Consider the following 7509-nt stretch of genomic DNA (forward strand, 5'->3'; position numbering starts at 1 on the left):
CCACCACCTACGGTAAAATTCAATAGAAAGGGATTTCCATTCATCAAATATTGCAATATTCATAGTTGAAAGCACCTGAGTTCCACTTTCTGTACTTATAAGTATATACACACAAGGGGGGCGAGAATAAATATGTTACAGAATTCAGAAGTAGAGATTCTGGTCTAGAGGGATTAGTTCACCATGTTTTTGTGGTTTTGTAATGCAACCAACAGCAAAAGACTGTAGACACACACATATATACACACCCATACACACATATATATATGTACATTAACACATATAAGCATATTTATCCATAACAAGAAAATTTGCTTTAAACATAACTCTCTCTCTCTTTTACTCTTTTACTTGTTTCAGTCATTTGACTGCAGCCATACTGGAGCACCGCCTTTAGTCGAGCAAATCGACCCTGGGACTTATTCTTTGTAAGCCCAGTACTTATTCTATCGGTCTCTTTTGCCGAACCGCTAAGTGACGGGGATCTAAACACACCAGCATCGGTTGTCAAACGATGGTGTGGGGACAAACACAGACACACAAACACACACACATACATATATATATACATATATACGACAGGCTTCTTTCAGTTTCCATCTACCAAATCCACTCACAAGGCATTGGTCGGCCCGGGGCTATAGCAGAAGAAACTTGCCCAAGATGCCACACAGTGGGACTGAACCCGGAACCATGTGGTTGGTTAGCAAGCTACTTACCACACAGCCACTCCTGCGCCCAAACAAGACACACATATACATGTGTGTGTGAGTACTTATAAATAAATATTAAAAGATACATATATACTATATACATATTATATATATACATATATATATATAAATTTACATATAAATATATATACATGTACATAGATATACATACATACATATACATAGATATACATACATACATATACATAGATATACATACATACATATACATAGATTACATACATACATATACATACATATATATATATTATATATATATCCTATATATATATATATATATATATATATATATATGCATATTACATATATACGTATATATACATGCATGCCACACCTACATATATATGTATATGTAAGTAGGCGCAGGAGCGGCTGTGTGGTTAGTAGCTTGCTTACCATCTACATGGTTCTGGAGACCCAAGGTCCCACTCATGGGCAAGTGTCTTCTAGTATAGCCTCAGGCTGACCAAAGCCTTGTTAGTATATTTGGTAAATGGAAACTGAAAGAAGCCTATTGTATACATATATGTGTGTGTGTATATGCTTGTGCGTGTGTGTTGTGTATTTATTCCCCCAACATCGCTTGACAACAGATGCTGGTGTGTTTATGTCCACACAACTTAGTGGTTTGGCAAGATAGACTGATAGAACAAGTACTAGGCTTACAAAGAATAAGTCCTGGGGTTGATTTGTGACTATAGGCGGCGCTCCAGCATGGCCGCAGTCCAATGACTGAAACAAGTAAAAGAATAAAAGAATATACATATACAAATATATATAAATATGTATATGTCTGTGCGTGTGTATATAGATATATATTATATATAAATATGTAATGTGAGTGTGTGTGTGTGTGTATATATATATACATCCGTATATATATATATATATATATATATATATATATACATATATATATATACACACACACACACATAATATGCATGTTTATATAAATATGTATATGTCTGTATGTATATATATATATAAGGACATATACATATCTATATGTATATACATATTTATAAAAATATATATATATATACATGTGCACATATTTACATGCATGCACACAAACACACATACAAGCATATCTGTATTATACATATGAAATATAAAGATAAACAGATATATATATATATACATATAAATATGCATATATACCTATATACAGACACACACACATATACATAAATACATGTATATATATAGATATATATACGTACACACATACATATATAGATAATGTATATAAATATATACATGTATATATGTGTATATATATATATATACATATATATTATATGTATATATATATGTGTATATATAAATGTGTGTGTGTGTCTGTATATATATATATACACACACACACATATATATATATATATACAAATATACATATATACACATACACATACACGTATGTATAGATACATGTGTATGTATATACGTATACAGACATATATACATACATATATACGTACATGCTTATACACATGCCTATAAATACACATATACACACAGACATATACATACACACAAATGCATTCATATATCATATGTGTAGAAAATTAGCTACAAGCATGTATAATATTTAATCATACTTTCTTTCAGCTTTAGCATGTAGTGAAAAATGATACCAGTAATATACATCTTTGTGCGTAGGAATGTCTGTAAATGTGTGTGTGTGTGTGCCTGTTTTTATCATATAATTGTCTGATCCATTGCACTGCAGCCATGCTGGTACACCACCATGAAGGGTCTAGTAAAAAAATTGATCCCTATACTTACTTTTAAGCCTGCAAAATTATGAGGACATAAACAAACCAACACTAGTTGTAAAGCAGTATTGGGGAACAGACTACTTAAACGCAAGCACACACACACACACAATAGGCTTCTTTTAGTTTCTGTCTACGAAGTCTGCTTATAAGGTTTTGTTAGCCTAGGGTTGGTTAAGTAGCGATGTAGCGGGAATGAACCCATGACTTGAAAGCAAACTTCTTAACCACAAAACTTGACTGCAAAATCAACGTTTCCAGAAGTCAGGCTTCACACTAAGTACATCCTGTATTAAGTCCATCTTTCATTTTATTTTTGTTATTATGAAACACTAAGTATATCTATCAATCTATGTGTATGTGTGTGTGTATATATGTGATATGTATATATACATATGTATGTGTGTGTGTGTGTGTGTGTGTGTATATATATAAATATATATATATATGTATTTATATATATATGTATGTGTGTGGTGTGTGTGTGTGTGTGTGTGTGTGTGTGTGTGTGTATTTACATATATATGTGTATGTATTTATATATGTATGTATATGTGTATATATATATATATCTTTTACTTGTCTCAGTCACTGGACTGCAGCCTGTTAGGGTACCGGTTTGAAGGGTTTTTAGTTGAATGAATTAACCTCCGCCCTTCATCCCTTTTGCCGAATCATTAAGTTATGGAGACATTAACAAATGAACATCAATTATCAAGCAGTGGTGAGAGACAGACACACATGCAATGACAGACACCTATAGATATATATATATATATGTGTATGTGTGTGTGTGTGTGTGTGTGTGTGTACATATGTACACATATATGTTTGCGTGTGTGTGTATATATATATATATATATATATTTGTCCAACCCATGCTAGCATGGAAAACAGACACTAAACGATGATGATGATGATATATATGGCTTTAGTTGTCACATGGAGTCCTGTACTTGCTTAAGGCTTGTGCTTGTTTTATTGATCTTTGTATATTGATTGTCCAATTTACATTCTGACTGAAAGGGTCACATCTCGACACACTGGTTTGCACCATAATACATAAGTACACAGATAATCATACATATATGTGTGTGCGTGTGTGTGTGTGTGTGTGTGCATGTTGTATACATATATTTGTGTGTGTCTCTCAATATACCTCTATATATAATGTGTGTAGATATCATCATCATTTAACATCTGTTGTCCATGCTGGTATGGATTGGAAGGTTTGACCAGGGCTGGTAAACTGGGAGGCTGCACTAGACTCCAGTCAGACATGGATGCTTTTCCCATGCCAACCATTCAAAGAGTGTAATGGGTGCTTTTACATGCCACTGGCATAGGTGCCAGTTGTGAGACCCCAGTATCTGCCATGACTAGATTTCACTTGACTGATGAGTCTTCTTCTCAAGGCAGCATATTGACAGAGGCCTCGGTCATCTGCATTGCCTCTGTGAGCCCCATGCTCAAAAGGTGCTTCTTGTGCACGGTGCTATTTACACAATACCAACACCAGCCACATATATATGAAGAAAAGAGAGAGAGAAATATGAATGTAGTCATGTCTTTCTAATATACATATCGTCATCATCATCATCATGTGGCATGGTTTGAACATATATATATGTATGTATATAGAATATATATATAATTCTCACTCACACGTGTGTATATATATATATATATATATGCTATTTTGCAAAACTAAGAGATGTGTGCAATCATAATGGTTATGCCATGCGAGCACATTAAAGAAATATGAATCTAGATCTAATAATTAATTCTGAGTAATTCTATATCCCTAAGCTATATTCGTGACAACTAACATTTATTTCATCTCATGTTTCCTGAAGAATTTGGGAAATATCAAATCTGGTTTATGTATTAAAAAAAAGTAAAAATTACGCACCCATGCACAACAACACACACACACACACACACACACACACACACACACACACACACCGTGTATACATATGTCATGGCAGTGCGGTTAGGATGTTCATTTTACAATCACATGGTTATTGGTTCTTTCCTACTATATGACACCTTATTCAAGCATCCTTAGCAATAACATCCACCTGATCAATACCATGTGAGTGGAATTTGGGAGAGACAGAAACTATAGTGAACCTCTGTTGTATATGTGTATAAACTATAAACTATATCTATGCAAATATGTGTATGTATATGCATGTCTTTATATATGTATATATCGGTGTGTGTGTGTGTATTTGTATTGTTCAGTTGTGCCTTTGTGTTCAATGACTTGGTGATTCGACAGAATCAACTCGTATGTACTAAGCCCCGAATAGGTATTTCAGACAGTTACTGTCCTGAGGTCAAACTTTTGATTAAAACCTTCAAGTGTTTGCCTCAGCAGAACTACTGTCCATTGACAGAAACTAATAACACTATATATATATGTGTGGTGTGTCTGAGTGAGTGAGTGTGTGTGTGTGTGCATGTTGTATACATATATTTGTGTGTGTCTCTCAATATACCTCTATATATAATGTGTGTAGATATCATCATCATTTAACATCTGTTGTCCATGCTGGTATGGATTGGAAGGTTTGACCAGGGCTGGTAAACTGGGAGGCTGCACTAGACTCCAGTCAGACATGGATGCCTTTCCCAATGCCAACCATTCCAAGAGTGTAATGGGTGCTTTTACATGCCACTGGCATAGGTGCCAGTTGTGAGACCCCAGTATCTGCCATGACTATGATTTCACTTGACTGATGAGTCTTCTTCTCAAGGGCAGCATATTGACAGAGGCCTCGGTCATCTGCCATTGCCTCTGTGAGGCCCAATGCTCAAAAGGTGCTTCTTATGTGCACGGTGCTAGTTACACAATACCAACACCAGCCACATATATATGAAGAGAAAGAGAGAGAGAAATATATGAATGTAGTCATGTCTTTCTATATACATATCGTCATCATCATCATCATGTGGCATGGTTTGAACATATATATATGTATGTATATAGAATATATATATATATATACACTCACACGTGTGTATATATATATATAATATATATTCTATTTTGCAAAACTAAGAGATGTGTGCATCATAATGGTTATGCCAGTGCGAGCACATTTAAAGAAATATGAATCTAGATCTATATAATTAATTCTGAGTAATTCTATATACCTAAGCTATATTCTGTGACAACTAACATTTATTTCATCTCATGTTTCCTGAAGAATTTGGGAAATATCAAATCTGGTTTATTGTATTAAAAAGTAAAAATTACGCACACATGCACAAACACCACACACACACACACACACACACACACACACACACACGTGTATACATATGTCATGGCAGTGCGGTTAGGATGTTCATTTTACAATCACATGGTTATTGGTTCTTTCCTACTATATGACACCTTATTCAAGCATCCTTAGCAATAACATCCACCTGATCAATACCATGTGAGTGGAATTTGGGAGACAGAAACTATAGTGAAGCCTCTGTTGTATATGTGTATAAACTATAAACTATATCTATGCAAATATGTGTATGTATATGCATGTCTTTATATATGTATATATCGGTGTGTGTGTGTGGATTTGTATTGTTCAGGTTGTGCCTTTGTGTTCAATGACTTGGTGATTCGACAGAGATCAACATCGTATGTACTAGCCCCGAATAGGTATTTCAGACAGTTACTGTCTGAGGTCAAAACTTTTGATTAAAACCTTCAAGGTGTTGCCTCAGCAGAACTACTGTCCATTGACAGAAACTAATAACACTATATATATATGTGTGTGTGTGTCTGAGTGAGTGAGTGTGTGTGTGTGTGCATATACATATATATTTAGGTGCACATATATGTGTACCTGTATATATATATATATCATCATTTAATGTCTGTTTTTTATATTTGTTATACCTGTGTGGTATATATATATATATATATATATATATTAATATATATATATCTATGTATATATATCATCATTTAATGTTGTTTCTATATTTGTTATACAGGTGTGTGTGTGAGTGTATATGTATATTTATACATACACGTGTATGTATATAAATGTGTGTGTATGTATGTATATATATATACATATAATACATATATATATACATATATATACATATATATACATATATATTATTAAATATATATTACACATACATATATACACATATATATATATATAGATATATATATGTGTATATATGTATATATATATGTTATATATATATATGTATATAATATATATGTATATATATATGTATATATATATATGTATATATTATATATAGTATTATATATGTATATATATATATGTATATATATAGATATATATATGATATATATAATATATATATATATATATATATATATACATATATATTATCTATATATATACATATTATAATATATATATATATACATATATATATATATATATAAATACACAGACACACACAACGAATTTCTTTGAAATGTGAACAGCATTTTTGTGAAGAATAACAATGATTCTCCCTTAAGAATTTTTCTTTTATTGTTAAATGGGGGGTACCCTATTTTGACATGTGCAAGATGTGGAATGACAGATTGGAGAATGGAAAAATAAAGTGAGTTTCGGAAGTGTTTAGTAACCTAATTCTACAATGAATGATTGAAGTAAGGTATTCAAGGAACTCAAGAAATGCATTTATCTCAATATATAGCCTGAATGTAGATAGAACAGCATAATGTTAATATTGGTAATGATAAAGTGTTCGTCAGTTGAAAAGGATGTTGTTATCATAATTATAATTCATATGATGATCATTTGGAGAGATACCACCACACTTCATCTACAACACCCTCTTTTTCCCCCAGGCATCAAAAATGACAGTAAATGGGATGGGTGGCTTTGTAGTTTACATAGGTAGGTTTATAATATATTGTATAGGCACATTTTAGTGTATTGTCAGTCATAAAAAAATAAGATGATATATAGTCTGACTGCTTA

General features: G+C 32.5%; 1 protein-coding gene across 6 annotated transcripts in view; it reads right to left on the bottom strand.

The window, feature by feature from the left end:
- The window catches only part of LOC115216671 (neuroglian-like), an 826540-nt gene that overhangs the window by 748374 nt on the left and 70657 nt on the right, over positions 1-7509 (bottom strand). The gene's annotated exons all lie outside the window — the stretch shown is intronic.

The sequence above is a fragment of the Octopus sinensis genome, linkage group LG1 (assembly GCF_006345805.1).
Source record: "Octopus sinensis linkage group LG1, ASM634580v1, whole genome shotgun sequence".
In the NCBI taxonomy this organism is placed as follows: domain Eukaryota; kingdom Metazoa; phylum Mollusca; class Cephalopoda; order Octopoda; family Octopodidae; genus Octopus; species Octopus sinensis.